This window comes from Lycium barbarum, chromosome 8 (genome assembly GCF_019175385.1).
Source record: "Lycium barbarum isolate Lr01 chromosome 8, ASM1917538v2, whole genome shotgun sequence".
Taxonomy (NCBI): Eukaryota; Viridiplantae; Streptophyta; class Magnoliopsida; order Solanales; family Solanaceae; genus Lycium; species Lycium barbarum.
In genome coordinates, this window is record NC_083344.1 from 30,025,672 (window position 1) to 30,045,221 (window position 19,550).

At 39.4% G+C, this 19,550-nt stretch overlaps 1 long non-coding RNA gene across 2 annotated transcripts in view; it reads left to right on the top strand.

Annotated features, from left to right (window-relative positions):
* LOC132605043 (uncharacterized) overlaps positions 1 to 18,951 on the top strand; it is a 69,878-nt gene extending 50,927 nt beyond the window's left edge. The window contains exons 1-2 of one of the 2 annotated variants that reach the window (XR_009568984.1): positions 17,515 to 17,572; positions 18,599 to 18,951. This is a non-coding gene — a long non-coding RNA (uncharacterized LOC132605043). Of the gene's footprint in view, positions 1 to 17,514; positions 17,573 to 18,598 lie in introns of those variants that run through there. The other variant, XR_009568983.1, reaches the window with a different exon arrangement.
* Positions 18,952 to 19,550: the final 599 nt, after the last annotated feature.

The window sequence follows — 19,550 nt, forward strand, 5'->3', positions numbered from 1 at the left end:
CAGGTTTATACAACCTCAACATCGAAATGTGAAACACCGGATGAACCATAGACATCTCAGCCGATAATTTCAACTGATAAGCTACCTTCCTAACTTTTCTAGTAATCTCATAAAGGATAATGAAACGAGGACTAAGCTTGCCCTTTCTACCAAACCGCATTACTGCCTTCATCGGCAACACTTTCAACAATACCTTGTCACCAATAGCAAACTCTAGCTCACATCGCCTATGTCTACTCTGAGCTGTCTTGAGTTGTTGCAAAATAAGATTAACTTTCTCGATTGCTTCATAAACCAAGTCAGGACCTAACAATTCTACTTTAGTTAGCTCAAACCAACCAATTGGAGACCGACAACGCCTCTCATAAAGAGCCTCATAAGGAGCTATCTGAATACTCACTTGATAACTGTTGTTGTACACGACAAGAGGTAAATGTTCATCCCAATTTCCTCCAAATCTATAGCACAAGCTCATAGCATATCTTCTAAAGTTTGAATGGTTCACACTGCCTGCCCGTCAGTTTGACGATGAAAGGCAGTGCTCAATTTCACTCTAGTTCCCAAACCTTCCTGAAAGGATGTCCAAAAATAAGCAGTAAATTACGTACCTCTGTCAGATATGATGGAATCCCATGCAATCTAACTATCTCCTTTAGATACAGCTTGGCGTACTTCACCACGGTATATGATGTCTTCATAGGGAGAAAATGGGTAGACTTTGTGAGTCTATCCACTATTACCCAAATCAAATATAACTTGGCCTTTGTGCGGGGTAAACCCACAACGAAATCCACATTAATCTCCTCCCACTTCCACTGTGGAATTTCGATATTCTGAGCTAGGCCTCCGGGCCTTTGATGTTCAGCTTTCACCTATTGACAATTTAAACACTTAGCCCCAAAGTTAGAAATATCAATTTCATACTTTTCCACCAATAGTACTGCTTCAAGTCTTTATACATTTTGGTGGATCCCGAATGCACCAAATACTTAGAACTATGAGCCTCCATCATTAATTCTTGTCGAAGACCATCAACATCAGGAACACACAATCGTCCTTGCAGCCTCAGAACACTATCACTAGTACAACCAGTAAATGAAGTGTACTCACCCCTTTCCAGTCCGTCTCTCAGCTTTGCCAAACGTTCATCATCATATTGCTTGGATTTTATCCTTTCTACCATGTCAGACTGTGATGGCGTGATTCCCACTAACTCCCCATCTTCAGTTTCATCAAGTCTTATCCAAAGACTAGCAAGTCTTCGAATTTCCCTTCCCATAGGCATGTCATGTGCACACAAATAACCTAACGTGCCCATAGACTTCCTACTCAAAGCATTAGCAACCACATTAGCCTTACCAGGATGATACAAAATGTTCAAGTCATAATCTTTCAACAACTCCAACTATCTCCTTTGCCTGAGATTCAACTCTCACTGTTTGAAGATGTATTGCAAGCATTTATGGTCAATAAAAACATCACAATGCTAACCATACAAATAATGACGCCAAATTTTCAAGGAAAATACCACAACAACCAACTCCAAATCATGAGTCGAATAATTCTTCTCATGCTTCTTCAACTGTCGCGAAGCATAAGCAATCTACCTTATCGTTCGGCATCAATACACATCCCAAACCAATTTTTGAAGCATCACAGTACACCACATATCCATGAGACGCAAAAGGTAACGTCAAAGTAAGAGCCAAAGTCAACTTTGTCTTAAGTTCTTGGAAACTCTTTTCACAAGCTCTGGACCACTGAAACTTAGCAGTCTTCTGTGTCAATTTAGTCAATGAAGAGGCTATTGATGAAAATCCTTCCACAAACTTTCGGTAATAATTTGCCAAACCTAAGAAAATAGGAATTTCCATCGCACTAGTTGATCTAGGCCAATCCTTAACCGCTGAAATTTTCTGAGTGCCACGACCCGTCTATGGGGCCGCGACGAGCGCCCGGTGCTAGCCCACCCGGGCGCCCCTTGGCTTACACTTATACTTACATTTAGGTGAGCCACATAATTTAACATACTTCTATTCATTCATCATGCTAGTCCCATTGGACAATAATGCCTTTATATCATAATTGGCATCTATGCCACATCAATGTACATGAGCCGACAAGGCTAACAAAATGATATACAAAATATAGGCCAACAAGGCCAGACATATCTAACCATATACACGTGACTACGAGCCTCTAAAGAGAGTATAACACATCACATAAGCCGGACAGGACCCCGCTATGCCCATAATTATGTACACAAAAGAATAAGTACCCAAAAGCTATGGCTCTGAATGAAATGGAGCTCTGCTAGGTGGTCTCTGAGAATATCGCTATAGATCGAGCCTGTCTCCCTGTGCACCTGCGGGCATGACGCAGCGTCCACAAACAAAAGGACGTCAGTACGAAGAATGTACTGAGTATGTAAAGCATGATCAATATCAATGTAGAAGCATAATGAACATCATAAGGAATAGCACAAGATGGGAGATGGTAATATTATCGCCATGGGCACTTACTTTCCTTTCATAGAAACATTCCATTCTAATGTGTGTTTGTGCTCATACCCCAATATCCGTATCCATATTCGTATCTGTTCCATATTAGTACTCGTATTCGTATACATACCGTTATTCATATTCATATTGTATACATAATCATATCATATACATTATTATGTCATATACATAGCATTTACATAACATACCCGACCCCGAAGGTTCGGTGCTTCACGTACCCGACCATAGCTAGGCTCGGTGGTCAGACTTACCTGGCCAACCAAGGCTCAGTGTTAAACATAGCTGGCCCTACCAAGGCTCAGTGTTATCCGTACCCAACTGCAGTGGTGTGCGCACGTTACGTAAGCATACATACATATACATCACTACAAGAAACTTGCCTTTTAACGACCACTTCTTAACGAAGGGATATGGATCCGGTCGTTATAAGTACACTTGTAACGACCAAATTTTTTTCCGGTCATGGATTCCAATTTTTAGTCCAATATTAACGAGGGGATAATATCCGGTACTTAAAAATCATCATACCCCGTCGTTAAAAATAAAGTAATTAATTAAATAAAAAAATTATCCGCTACTTTTTCCTCCAAACTCACCCTCCTCACTCCTCACACCGAGAAAAAGAAAATATCAGTTCGTATTCTTTCACTCTATTCAAAGAACCCTAAGCCCCACAGTCTCTCCGCTGCCCTCCTCTCCAACTCATGCACGTGCTCTCTCTCTGTGCTCAATTGAAGTTCAATTTTACTTTAATATCAAATTCAATATATTCCTAATGTTTTTGCTGCTATAAATTAATATCTTGTTCAATTTAGGGTTCGTGTTAGAAGAGACATGGATAATTTTGAATTATTGTGAAATAATGTTATTGAGCGTCATCGTTGCAGAAACATTGATCTGGAGTTGGGAGGGACTGTAAAAGGGAAGCTAATATGTTAATGGCTGCCTACTTCGGAATAATATAACTGGAACAGAAAAATATGATATCAGAAATTCATGTGTTTCACGACATTTATATGCACAATAGACCAAAGTTCGTTGGCTTATCAAAGTTCGTAAATGTATTGACACCAGCTTTATTTAGCTTGGAATATCAAAGGTATTTGAATTTCAAAAAATAGCTCAAAATCACGTATAGGGGAAACATTGAGTAAAATAAATGAGGAATGACCTTTCAGATAGATCAAAAAGAATTTGGAATACGTTGAACTTCTTTTTGCAACTCTTTAGATTATCGTTAAAGCGTAATGAATTGGTTAATAAGTGATTGACTTCCTAATTAATTGTTTCATCTATCTTTTATTGGAGGTCAAATTTTCTATTTAGTACAAAAATGTTATAGAAATTGCGTTTAGATGATGGGTAATAATGTCGTTCAACTTTTAATGTACATTTTAGTAACTCAACTTTGCACTTAGAGTCTTCCACATTTAGAATAGTATGTAATATTCACTTTTCCTTTTTGAGAAGTTATCTCAGTTTCACTGCTATAACAGGGAGCATTCTATATGAAGTAGGAATATTATCAGAACTTCAACAACTTCACTGAATTCCAGTTTCTTTCAAGTTTAGATACCAAAGGAGATAGGAACTTGCTCAAGATGGCAGCAGCATGAGCTCTCTTATAACCCTATCTGGAATACTACTTTTTATAGATTTTAATTCTGTTCTAGCTAAAATTCTAACTGAAATACTTTAATAAGTTAGTAAGCTTTCTACCAACTATTATATGACAAGTATTTGCAAATGAATTTAGTCATATCTTGTACCATTGAACTGAAGGAAACATGGATTACAGTCTTCTTCCACATTTATCTTAGCATTGGTCATTTTTATTTATCAGGGGCATTTATGCTTGTATTTCGCCCCAAGTAAATTCATTCTTGAGACCATCTTATGGTGATGTTAATCTTTTCTATTACTATTAGTGTTTCTGGTACTATTTTTCTCCTACTGCAACTTTGGTCTTCTTCAGGTACTTCATTAGTCACTCGATACGTTATATCAGAAGATCTTGGCCAAATATTTGGTTAGATCTGAAACCTTTTGATAACCTGCCTTGTTGTTCTGATCGTTTTTGTGACTTGTTTTACATCTTTTTCTTAATCCCAAATCCTTCCCTTTTTTTCCTATTTTGCAACCTTGTAATCATTTTTATTATGTACGTTATCAAGTCTTTTGCTCCATTTTAGGATTGGATCAGCAGCTGGAGATACAAAAAAGAAAAGTGAAGACAACTCTTCACACTTGCTTATTTGTAAGTATGAATATTAACTCTTGATTGTCTTCTTTCTTTTCATAATCTTTAATCTGTGACAGTCAAATTCTCATATTGCAACATGAATCCATCTTTGCCTTGATAACAACTAACCTTCTCTACCTTGAAATTTTGGATAAGCCTGAATATTAACTCTTGATTGTCTTCTTTCTTTTCATAATCTTTAATCTGTGACAGTCAAATTCTCATATTGCAACATGAATCCATCTTTGCCTTGATAACAACTTATAACCTTCTCTGCCTTGAAATTTTGGAACTTCTTTGGCTTGAAGTCTAAATTTCATCCTACTTAAACATAAAAGATAAAACTTTTGGAGACTATTGATTGACTGATGTTGATCAAACAATTTTCAATACAATTATTTAGTTAATTTGGTGATTAAATTATTCATTTGTTTACTAAATGAAGTAGCTAGTAGGAGTTTTGTCACTAAACTAACATGAACTTGTTCTTTTAACAGATCAAGAATTTGAAATCTGAAGAACCTGTCCCGGAAGAAAGTGCGGAGCAAATTTGTATACAATAGGTTTTGTTTTGTTTGTTGTGGTTTAAAGATGTCGTTATTTGTACATCGTACTAGGGATCTATTGTCTCTGCTTTTTGGAATTAATAAAAGTAGTGTCATGCAATTTGGATGGGTATATTTTCTAACAGTGTAATCCTTTTGTTCATTGTAATTTAACAATGAAAATTTATATGAATTTTGATTATTTTTGGTCTATTTTCATATGTGAGTGTGTTGTATATGCTTGAGTGAGCATATGAAATAATGATTACTATTGGATAACTATATGAAAAAATATAAATTTATGTAATTATATTTATTACAATTACACATTATTGAAGGGAAATGTGGTCTTTATAACTCTTTAACGACTGGATCGTCAAATGTTTAAATAGGCATTAACGAAGGAAATTTGGCAATTAACGACGGGAAAGTGGTCGCTAAAATAAAAACTAATGACCGGAATTTTGGCCATCGTTAAAGGTATTTAACGACCGGACTTGCAATCCGGTCGTTAACTATTAACAACGGGGCTTTTAACGACCTGTGACAACCAGATTTGGACCTTTAACGACTGGATTTTCCCTCGCTAAAAGTCATTTTTCTTGTAGTGCATCTATACACATACTACCCGGCCACTTATCTTTATAGGCCTACTCGTCATACGAGGAACTTAGTACAATCGTAGCATATCAAGAATCGTGAGCTTAATAGCTCGGAAGATCGAATCATTTATGAGACATCATAGACTTATGAAAGTTTTATATGTTTCACCGAAGAACCATGCCTTATGAAAGAAGGGTTAGCCTTACATACCTTTCCGTTCAACTATTTAGCACTTGCACATTCTCCTTCGAAGCTCACGTTTCTACCTTCATTAAAGTCATAATATCATCAGAATCGATAGCTAGCATACATGACTAAACTAGAGAAAATTGGCAACGTCTCCTCTATTTATACGACATTCCTCTATAGTGTATTTCAACTCTCAAACGTCAACAATACATTCACAATACTACAACAATAGTCATTATTCATCCACATTATCCATATTCTAGCCTCACTTTTCAATCATCCATATCCATGGCCATAACGCACGACTATGTCCATTCACATACATTGCTCATCTCATGTTCTCAACATCATTTATAACACATTTACATTACAATACATCAAGACTCATAACTTAATTCAAACTATTTCTCAAAATGGCACTATTCCACATTCATGACCCATTTTGCCATACCTCTCTACAATCCAAGTATTTCAACTCTTAAATACCTTAAACAACATAGAAACATCATAAATCTTACCTTAGATGTCGTAGGAACAAGCCTTGGTTGATAATAGTCTACTTGAGCAAAACCCTAGTTTATCTCCAATGAGATTTCTTGACTTGTATGATCCTTAATGGATTTTGTTATACTTGATTCACTTAGTTTATTTTGTTGTTCACTAATAATCCTTGAATCCTTGTGGAATAAATGTAGAGAGAGGTTTTAGATAGAAGGGGGGTGTCATGTGGTAATGAAATAATGAACTTGGTCTCTTAATAATAACCCAAAAATCTGATCTTTAATGAACAGTCGTCGAAAGTGCACAGTGGTCGTAAACACAGTTTACGGTCCGTATTCCAGTTTACGGACCGTATTTTGTGGTCGTATTTAAGGATGACAGAAACAGAAAGTCAGGCTGAGGACATGGTGGTTTACGACTCAGTTTACGGGCCGTATTTCAATTTACGGTCCGTAATCCAAGTCGTCTTTAACCATTCCAGCATTTGACAGAAAGTTGAAGTTTTTGGAAGCTGAAATACGACATGGCAGTTTACGGACCGTATACCACTTTACGGTCCGTATTTCATTTTACGACCAACTGGCCAGAATGCAAACCTGCAACTTTTCACATTTCCAAAACCTATAATTAGTCATTGTGGAGCATAACCTACCTTTCATTGCATTTGCCTTTGAAATCTTACTTAGGGTCGTCAAACGTCGTTTCCTTCTAATTAAAACATCATATAGTCGTATTCTTCGTTAGTCTATTCACTGTACGTTCACGGGGGAATTCCCGAGGTGTAACATTCTCCCCCTCTTAAGAACATTCGTCCTCGAATGTTAAAGTCTTCGGGGATTCTATAGAAATTTCGCCAGAGTTTCCCCTATAATATGGCACTACCAACCTGTCACAACAATCCAAAATATCATCGCCTCATAGGGCTACGTCACAATATCAACATATCTATGGAAACACACGACCAAAAGCATGAAAAGGAAATCATACATACCTCATACCGCTGATGTTTCATCTTGAATCTCTCCCAAGGGATGAAATAAATGAGGGTATCTGGATCGTATACTTTCTTCCGCTTCCCATGTCATTTCTTCGCGTTTTCTGCTTCTCCATAAAAACTTAACTGAGGCCACTTCTTTGTTTCTAAGCCTCCGTACTTGCCTATCTATGGCAATGGGCACTTCTTCGTAAGCCAACTTTTCTGTCACATGCACATCGCTTATTGGGATGATCCTAGTAGGATCTCCAACACATTTTGGAAGCATCGAGACATGGAAAACTGGGTGAACTGACTCCAAATCCGGAGGTAGATCTAATTCGTAGGCCACTTTGCCCACTTTGCGCAAAATCTTACAAGGTCCAATGTACCGGGGACTAAGCTTCCCCTTTTTGCCAAATCTCATTACACCTTTCATCGGTGACACTTTCAAGAATACCCAATCTTTCACTTGGAACTCTAAGTCTCTTTGGCGATTATCCGCATAGGACTTTTGACGACTTTGGGCTTCTAGTAACCGATCTTGTATAAGCTTGACTTTCTCTATGGCTTGCTGGACCAAGTCTGGCCCTATCAGTCTAGCCTCTCCTGTTTCGAACCACCCAATTGGGGATCTACACTTTCGCCCATATAAAGCTTCATATGGTGCCATTTGTGTTATATCCCGTATTTTTGAATTATTTGCTGAGGTGGGACCCACACATCGAGATTTTTTTTGGGACATCTAAAAAAATTCATATGAATCACATATGAGAAGTTAAACACGACTCAAGAAGGACCCTTGGGCCAAATCAAAGTGGAAGTCCTCCAAACGAATATTTTTAAGAAAACGTTTTCGGGTGATCTGACTTCAAGGGGAAAAAACGGTATTATAAGTTTGGAATTTGGAAGAGTACCAAGATATAGAAGTTGTAGATAATTGAATTAGCTTTCCAACCATAGGTCGTGGGTCCCCAGGTGACGTCGGTACAAGGAGATATGGACGTTTTAAGGTCGAAAGGTCAGTCGGCTAGGCCCAACTCGGGACCAACCGGGTTGGCCCAAAAAAATCAAAAAATAATAATAAGGCCCAAATTTGTGAGGGATGGCCGGCCAACATGGCCCAAGCCCATGATTTTATTAATTATCCATGTGATAATTAATATAAAGGATCAATTAATGAGTCATATCTCATTAGAAACTTCAAGAACACTTGAGAAAAAGGAAAGAAGGAGAAATCTCCAAGGCCATTTCGGCCAAGTGCAAAAATTGACAAGAAAATTGACAAAATTTTCTTCAAAAATTATTTTCTACCAATTAAAGGATTCCTAGCAAGGTGGAGTGGTCTTTGGAGCAAGAAAAATTCATATTCTAGCAAGTTGCAAGACTTAGCTAAGTGAAAGATCAAGGAAGAAGGTAAGAACTTATTCTTTACATGTTATGGATATTTTTGCATGTTGTAGTGTGCAAAGGTGACTGAAATTCATGAATAGCAAGAATATAGTTGTGTGGCGGTGAGTTGTATATCACATGTATAGCCGTGTATATTTGGTGAATCATGAATGCATGGTGAGCAAGTTTTATTTAGTATGCTGGTTGTTGTGTTGTGGATTTTATATTGCAAACAAAAGCCTAATGAGCTTAGTGAAGTATTAGTAGTTGGAGGCTTGTCTTGGAAGATTATGTAAATTGAATATTATGTTCTTACATGTATGGAAGATAATGATATTAGTATGGTGTTGTTGGAATATATATTATAAGGTTGTTATTGTTTTCATTGGAGTTGGAAGGTTTTGAAAGAAGTAGTAAGTTGATTAAGTTGTTATAATGTATCTTGGATTGAATATGGAAATTGTTAGTGTGGTTGAGTTATGTTAATAGTTTGGCCGGGTTTGAATTCCCGGGTTGTTGTTGATTGAAAACTTGCTAGGTAAATGTTGAGGATGGTGTATTTACAGAGGAAATGCTGCCGAAATTTCGGTAGCCAAGTGTTTCCTTAAGATTCTAACTCTAAGTACCCTAATGAAAATTTGGGTAAATGTGACCAAATCGCAGATTTTGGCGGATTTGCAGCTTGAATTCGGAATAGCAAAAGAAGCGGAAAGAGGTATGTAAGGCTTCACCCTTCTTTCTATGGCATGTCTTAGTTGAAATAAGTTGGGTACGAGCCTCGGGGACAACTCGGTTCCCCGGAATCCGCACCTAAAGTTTTCCACTTTTTGTTCAATAGAATTGAACTAGAAAGTGTGCCAATTGTTGGAAAAACCTCCTACACCCTTAGAACTTACATAAATGGGACCCGATTACCCTAAGACCCTCACAAGTAACGCTATGACACGTAACATACATAAATCGTATACGCTACCTCATCCGGCCCGAGGTGGGCCCGCTACTCTCGGATTTTTCCTTACAGTCTTGCTTGACTTACTTGAAGTGAATCCAAAGGGAACCTTTGATCCCGATTTCATTACCAAATGATAAATACTATGACTCCTCTAACGAGGGCACTTCCATGACGATAATGATAACAATGATGTTAGATAAGAGAATATGCCTATGATACGTACTACCGGAACGACTCTATGACTAAGATGACTAAGCTAAGTATCTTATGTAAACATGAAAATGATAAACTAATTTTTGAATATTATTTATATTTCCTAGCTATGACTTTATTTTCTAAAAGATTTCAAAGTCTATGAACTGTCATCTATGATGCCCCGATTTCATTCTACGTTTACTTTAATATTATTCCCCGTTGATAGTCTCACCTTAAAATACTCGTTCCTTCAAGGTGAGACAAAACGATCACGAGTGTTCTATAATATAATTGGAGGTCACCGACCTTACGTCACTCCGATGACTACATGATTCTTCTTTGGGCTTTCCTGCGTGCCTATGAGACATGTATATAGGATACGTAAATGCATATAAGACATGTAAATGTATGTAAGATATGTGTATATATTTTTAAAATATGCACATGACGAAAGAGCTAGAGCGCTATAGACGCTGATACATGCACATGACACACGTATATGTATATGATAAAAGAGCTAGAGCGCTATAGACGTTGATATATGTACATGATATATGCATATGTATACGGGGGAAATGGAGGTAAGGGCAGAGCGTTATGAACGCATATCCACCTGATCAGTTGGCATTACATGATATGATATCGTCCCGGACGCGGGATGCCCGGACGCGGGATGTGTATATTTATGGTTAAATGGATCGGCTGCCGACGCCTCGGCAATATGAGATGTCCTATTTTATATGTATATGTATATGAACAAGGAAATATTCTTAAGGGAAAGCTAAGTACGCATAGCACCTGCCAAGGGTATATATATATACAGGTTATGTTTTTACCTCAGGACATGTGCTATTATCCTCTTATGTCGTTATTTCCGTTTTATACTTTCCGTATGCTACTATTAATGCCTTACATACTCGGTACACTATTCGTACTGACGTCCCTTCTTATGGACGCTGCGTTTCATGCAGCGTAGGTCAGCAGACAGGCGAATTTGATCTTTAGAAGCCTTACCAGCAGTGTTGACAGCGCTCCTGTTGTTCCGGAGCCCCACTTTCGTGGTACTATTTTGTGTATGTATTTTCGGGCACGACAGTACTCGACCCTTTCTATGTATAAGTGTACTATGTCTAGAGGCTCGTAGACAGATATGTACAGTCAGTCAGGTACAGTTAGATATATGGTGTTCTAGCATGTTAATGTTGTTGTAGAAAGTGATAATGAAGTTGACTAGTCTATGCTCATAATGATGCTGCTAATGTTCAAAAACAAAAATATGGCACAGTTCATACGGCCTGCTAAGAGGAAAAGTAAAAGGATAAGCAAGGGGTGCTCGGTACAAGTATCGGGTACTCGTCACGGCCCCTAGTCGGGTTGTGACAATTTGGATGCTGGAATGATAACTGTTATTGTAACCAAATTTGATGAGTGGCAAATGGTCATCCCAATTTCCTCCAAAATCTATCATACATGCCCGCAACATATCTTCAAGAGTCTGAATGGTATGCTCGGCTTGTCCATCAGTGTGCGGGTGAAATGCCGTACTAAGGCTCACTTGGGTCCCTAGACCTTCTTGGAAAGACTTCCAAAAATTTGCTGTAAACTGAGTCCCTCTATCAGAGATAATAGACGTTGGAACACCATGGAGTCTCACTATCTCTTTAACATAAATCCTTGCATAATATTCTACCACATAGGTCGTTCTGACCGATAAGAAATGAGCTGACTTTGTGAGCCTATCTACAATCACCCATATAGAGTCATACTTGCGTCGAGAACGGGGTAAGCCTGTAATGAAGTCCATGTTAATCACTTCCCACTTCCAGGTTGGGATTTCTATAGCTTGTAACAATCCACCCGGCCTTTGGTGCTCGATTTTCACTTGCTGACAATTAGGACATTGAACTACGAATTCTGCTATATCTTTCTTCATTCCATTCCACCAATATACAGATCGAAGATCATGATACATTTTCGTCGCACCGGGGTGTACAGGGTAATGGGAACAATAAGCTTCCCTCAATACCTGGTGGCGTAATCTTGCCACATCAGGAACGCATACTCTACCTCGGCATCGGAGAACTCCGTCTCCTGTGATATCAAATGATGACTCCTTTTTCTAAGGGAGTGTATCTCTATAATGCATTAGCATGGGATCTTCATATTGTCGCTCTTTCACTTCTGCCACTAGCTATGAGGCTGCTGAATTCTGGATAGTAGTCCCCCTGCTACCTGAGTCCACTACTCGAACTCCTAGGCTAGCTAACTGCTGGAGTTCACGAGTCATTTCTCTCCTCTCGGGTCGTACATCGCACAAACTTCCCATAGATCTGTGGCTAAGAGCATCAGCTACAACATTTTCCTTTCTGGGGTGATACAAGATATCAACATTATAATCTTTTAGCAATTCCAACCAACGTCGTTGCCGTAAATTCAGCTCTTAATGCTTGAAGATATATTGTAGACTCTTATGATCTGTATAAATATCCACATGGACACCATATAAATAATGTCTCCATATCTTTAACGCATGAACCACTGCGGCCAATTATAAATCATGGGTTGGATAATTCCGCTCATGTTTCCGTAATTGCCTTGAAGCATACGCAATCACTTTACCACGTTGCATCAATACACAGCCTAGCCTAACACCTGAAGCATTACAATAAACAACATATCCTTCCAATCCCTCTGGAAGTGTCAAGACTGGGGCGGAAGTCAATCTACTTTTCAACTCTTAGAAGCTACGCTCACAAGCATCTGTCCATTGAAACTTTGCCGATTTCTGGGTCAACTTTGTGAGTGGTGTATAAATAGAAGAAAAAACTTCAACAAATCTCCTGTAATAACTTGCTAAGCCCAGAAAGCTACGAACCTCCGTAGGAGTTATGGGCCTTGGCCAAGTCTTCACGGCCTCAATCTTTTGACTATCCACTCGAATACCATCAGCTGCCACAATATGCCCCAGAAAAGCCACTTAGATCAACCAAAACTCGCATTTGGAAAACATTGCGAACAACTCTCGAGTTTTAAGGACTCCGAGAACAATACGCAAATGATTCGCATGTTTTGCCTCGGATCTAGAATATACCAAGATGTCGTCGATAAATACGATCATAAATAAATTCAGAAAAGGCCTGAACACATTGTTCATCAGATCCATAAATGCCGCCGACGCATTAGTTAGCCCAAATGACATCACCCAGAACACAAAATGACCATATCTTGTTCTAAAGGCTGTCTTACGGATATCTTTCTCCCTAACTCTCACTTGATGATACCCGGACCTCAAATAAATCTTTGAAAACCATTTGGCACCTTGCAATTGATCAAATAAGTCATCAATCCTCGGAAGAGGATACTTGTTCTTAATTGTCACCTTATTCAATTGTCGGTAATCAATGCACATTCTCAAGGAGCCATATTTCTTTCAGACAAACAATACGGGTGCTCCCCATGGGGATAAACTAGGCCTAATAAAGCCTTTCTCAAGCAAGTCCTTTAATTGCTCCTTCAACTCTCTCAATTTTGCGGGAGCCATTCTATAAGGAGGAATAGATATGTGCTTGGTGCCCGGCAAAACATCAATTGCGAAATCAATCTCCCGCTCGGGAGGAAGGCCTGGAAGCTCTTCCGGGAAACCCATTCGGAAATTCGTTTACTACAGGAACTGTCTGAAGAGTCGGCGATTCAACTTCTACATCTTGAACTCGAACTAAATGACATACACATTCTTTCGTGATCTTTTTTCTTGAACTCGAACTAGGAAATAAACCTACCCTTTGGCAATTTCCAAAACCTATAATTAGTCATTGTGGAGCATAACCTACCTTTCATTGCAATTGCCTTTGAAATCTTACTTAGGGTCGTCAAACGTCGTTCCTTTCTTATTAAAACATCATATACTCGTATTCTTCGTTAGTCTATTCACTGTACGTTCACGGGGGAATTCCCGAGGTGTAACACTGAGGGTCTATTTTAATGCCGTCACCAGTCACCACATGACCCAAGAAAGCCACATACTCAAGCCAGAATTCACACTTTGAGAATTTTGCATAAAGCTCGTTCTCCTTAAGTGTTGTCAAAGTTATCCTCAAGTGATTTGCATGATCCTCACGACTTTTAGAATACACCAAAATATCATCAATAAACACAATAATGAAGCAGTCTAGATAAGTCTTAAACACACATTTCATCAAATCCATGAATACAGCAGGCGTATTAGTCAACCCAAAGGACATTACTATAAACTCAAAGTGCCCTTAACGAGTACGGAAAGCGGTTTTCTGGATATCCTTTTCTTTTTTCTGTAATTGGTGATACCCAGACCTTAGGTCAATCTTTGAAAAGAACTTAGCACCCTGAAGTTGGTCATATAGATCATCTATCTTAGGCAAAGGATATTTATTCTTAATGGTCAATTTATTACGTTGACGGTAAGCAACACACATCCTAAGGGAACCATCTTTGTTTCTAACAAACAAGACTGGAGAACCCCCAAGGTGAGGAACTTGGTCGGATGAAACCTTTATCCAACAAGTCCTTCAACTGATCCTTTAACTCCCTTAGCTCCGCTGGAGCCATACGATAAGGTGGAATAAAAATATGTTGGGTGTCGAGAATAACATCAATCCCAAAATCAATAACCCTATCAGGTGGGATACCAGGGAGATCTTCGGGAAACACTTTGGGATAATCACTAACTATGGGAACAGATGCAAATTCAAGTATTACGACTTTCGTATCATTAACAGCAACCAAATGGTAAATACACCCCTTAGTAATCATCTTATGAGCCTTAAGATAAGAAATAAATCTACCCCTTAGCTTAGCAATTTCACTCTCCCACACGATAACAGGCTCATCGGGAGAGGCAAAACGAACTAACTTATGGCGATAATCCATATTAGCATAACACGCGGACAACCAGTCCATCCCCATAATTATATCAAATTCCACAATCTCAAGTTCATACAAATCAGCCATAGTCTTACGTCCCTTAATCACAACAACACAATTTCTATACACTCAAAAAGCAATAACATGAACACCAGAAGGTGTATGAACAACAAAAGATTCCAACAAAGGTTCGGGTTTCAGACCCATATCAAGAGCAAAATAAGGGGTCACATAGGATAAATTTGAACCCGGATCAATCAATGAGTAAGCATCATGAGAATAGATGGTAAGTGTCACGACCCGACTAGGGGCCGCGACGGGTACCCGGAGCTAGTTACCGAGCACCGCTCACTCTACTACTTATCTTACTCACTCAATATTCTATTACCAACTTAGTATACAAAAAGCATGAGAAATCATATTTTAAATAAAATATAAATACTTATATACATTGCCCCTTGGCCATCAAAATAAAATATACAATAATAGCATTTTTGTGAAACCATCTAACCCATACTGCATATCTACGAGCCTCTACTGACATACTATATAAACAGACGGAACGAGACTCCGTCGTGCCCAAAATATGCATATGTATATGTACATCAAAAGAATAGCCATAAGCACCTTCGAACAATGGAGTGCTCTCAACAGCTGACAGCTCCTAAGTATCTGGATCAAGCTCGCCTTCCTGTCTACCTGTGGGCATGAATATATCGTCCAAAGAAGGGACGTCAGTACGAATATTGTACTGAGTATGAGAGGCATGAACAGTGAAGAAAGGCATCAATAATATAATGAGAGCATCAATATAAAGCATATGGATCTGACTGAAAATCATACATGGAATAATGCATGCTGTCTTACTCATACTTATCATCGTAACATGTATGCATCATATGCAAGCTGCCCGCCCATGTCGGAACGGTGTGATAATCAATAATATAAGCCCGCGTCCAGGCCTCCCGCGTCTGGGCTACCATCTCATGCCGCCCACTAGTGGTGTCTGCCCCCGCCCGAAGGTCATGGTGTATCCGTATCGCCGCCCGCCGAAGCGGTGTCTGCCCGGCCAACTAGGCCCGGTATGCAATGCTCATGCCATGCTTATCATAAAATAGTCATAATAATGTGCTTATTGTAAAAATGTTTACCTTATCATAACACATGCATGAGGTTTGATGTTATATCCCGCGTTTTCGTATAATTAAAAATCGTGAAATAATTATGACTCGGGTGTTAGAAGGACCTAATTTAATTTTTGTGAATATGGCTATGTTGGTTGTGGAATCTTTAAATGCTAAAACCTCGGGAAGGGCCAAGGATAAATTTGGAACTCCGTAAATTAGTTTCGGGAATTTGAAAACGGGGCATTTTAAGAATTGGGCCCAAGATAATTCAATGCAAAAACAAGGCCCAAAAATCAAGTGAGGGCCGGCCATGGCAAAGCCCAAATCCATTAGTTTATGTCATGTGCTATGCACATGACTATTAAGTGGATATATATGATGCAAATGCTTGGGATTTTCTAGAAAACAAGATCAAAATTTCCAAGAAATCATAATACTCCCTCTCGGCCGAACCCCTTTCCCCTCCTTCAAATTTTTTTTCTTGCCTTGTGTTTAATCTAAAAATCTTGTTTCTCTCATATTCGTAGTAAGTTCGAGACGCTCTCCAACTTGATATAATTGGCTTGGCGAAAGAGCGACGTGTGCGGCGAATTGAAATTTCAAGGAAAGGTAAGAATTTGGCCCTTTTAATGTTATGGAATTGACATAAATGTGTTAAGGATTGGTAATAGACGTGAATTCCGTTGTTTGATGGTGTGTATGAAGCCGTGTGTGTGTGTGTGATTGGTGTGGTGGCCGTGTGCCCTTAAGAAGAGGAAATAAATGTGAATTGATCTTGCTTAGTCTGCTTAATGCGTCGTCGTGACTTTTATGTCATAAATAATCGATTGATGAACTAAAGTGGCGTTGGGAAATGGTTTTGGACGTTATCGGAAAGTGTATACCTTCGGTATAACTGTGTATATCATTGTATATCTTTGATGCTAAAGGCTTTAAATATGATTTATGGTTGATATTAATGAATTCGGAATGAAATGACACAAGTTAGAACGTTTGTTGTGAGTTTCGATGGTTATGGGGAAGTTGTGGGTCTTGGAGCAATTTTTTGGTGTATGGCTTGGATTGTAGTTGGAATGTGATTGAATAATTTTAAGTGAGTGAATGAATACCATAATGTAGACATAAGTTTAGAAATTGTGAAATTTGAATGAAAATTGTCGACTTGTGTATTAAGGTAGAATCTTGAAACTAGAATGCTTTAAATTGTAGTTGCGTTGCTGTGACGTTTGGGTTGTTGTAGTTGGTGTATTTTGAGCCGAGCTAAGTCTCGGGGGTGTTAGATTCATAGGGGAAATGCTGCCGAAATTTCGGTAGACAAAAATCAAGTTAATGGAAATTTTAAGCCTAAGAATCTCAATTGGTAACTTTGACCATTTGCAGATTTTTGACGAAACGGGACTGGACTTTTGGAAGGGCTTACGACGTCTGTGAGGTATGTAAAGCTTCCCACTCCTTCATTTGGCATATCCTAGTATGTTAGTCGAATATGAGACCCTCCGAATCATTTTGTTCCTCGAAACCCGATCCACAGAAAAGTTACTATTCATTCAATTCAATTGAAGCCTAAGGGCTCTATTTTGGCTAGAATGCCACCATTCGCCTCCAACATATCGAAATGTGGTCGGGTAACCTAGTAATGATTATGTATGACCCCTGGCATATAAATGTTCGTAAAAATATGTTCGTCACCTCACTTGACTCGAGGTGGGCCCGCTAACCCCGAGACGCCCTATGTGTCTCATTGGGCTGTCTTTTTGAATAACGTTTGGAATAGCACTTTCGATTTTGGAACTTCCTCCTACGGGATGTATTTTGAATGTTACGATATGCTAAGTTACGTTTTGAGCTATACGTACTACCTTGGAAATGTTTCGTGAAATGGAACTTTATATTGACTAAGTATGCGATTATTTTGTATTATGAAATAATTTATGAGACTATCATGTTTTGAAAGACTATTTTGAAATATGATTTGCATTGTCCGCTCACGACTCCGCTCGTGCCTTGTTATGACTTCGTTCACCGGTTCCCGGGCCGGTTTTGATTCGTGCGCTTTGTGATAATTCGGTCGTATGCTGTGCTACGGTTCCCGAGGCTTCGCCATAGGGCCAGGACCGTTTGGAGTTATGCTGTGATATGGCTCGTGATGCAATACACTCACCTATGATTATGTTTGTGTTCGGGGATGTACGGAGATTTGAAACCTTCTGGTGTTATGCTGTGTGTGGCGCCTGCGTCGGAGTGGCGACCACGTTCTGTAACGTTTGCATGATTTCATTTGCATTACGTATATGTATGTGATTTTGACACTGATTTTGATGTACCGGTTTATACTCCACTTTACTGTCTGGTTTGCTATCAGTTTTGATCCATATTTCTGTACTCCGTGCTTTACATACTCAGTACATATTTCGTACTGACCCCCTTTTCTGCGGGGGGCTGCGTTTTATGCCCGCAGGTACAGACATTGGTGATCCCCCATTGTAGGCTCCACTTTTCTGCTATCTCGGAGTACTCCTACTTGATCCGGAGTCCACTTCTGGTATAGACATCTGTTGCTGTATATATTTTGTATATTTGGCTGTTTGGGTACGGCGGGGCCCTGTCCCGCCATATGATTCTGTCGGTCTGTTAGAGGTCTGTGGACAGGGTTGTGGGTTATGGTCCTTAGGTATGGTTATGTGAACATGTCGTTGTGCGATTCTCATATACTGAGGCGGCCAGTCCGCATGTTTTGATTAGGCGATTCTATACGCCGAGGCGGCCAGTCCGCGTTTGATATATGTATATATATTGTCCTGTTAGCCCTGAGTGGCTTTTGTTGGTATTTTCTGCATGCAGGATATACTGGGTAGTCCGTAAAACAGAGGAAACTCTGCCGAAATTTTCCTGGAAATGGACCAAGTCTGTTTATGTAGCCTTACTGGCTTTGGCTAATCGTTTGTATGTAACTGGAATATGTAACCAGGTCTGGGTGCCCAAGTAGGGCGCCAGTCGCGGCCCACGGGGCTGGGTCGTGACAAAAGTGGTATCAGAGCGGTTTGTCCTCGGAGTGTCCACAGATCGTGTCTAGTAGAGTCTTGTTTATCGGTGTGTTGTGCACCACATCTATAAACGGGAGGCTACAGGACATTTAGGATGTTACTTTCATTCGAAATCTTAGATCGTGCGATAGAGCTGTGCTATTAGGGTGATTCTGATCTAATTCGTTGTTATGTTTGCAGTGATGCCTCCGAAAAAGGCAACGGCGGCCCAGAAGGGCAAGGCGAAAGTGGCAGAGACTAGTCGGGCACCGAGAGTCACCGTTACCCGAGCTCGAGCTCAGACTATGCCCGGTATTACACTTCAGTCAGAGGGATCCATTACACCACCGGCAGAGCCTGGAGCAGGTCCCTCAGCAGCTCCAGCGA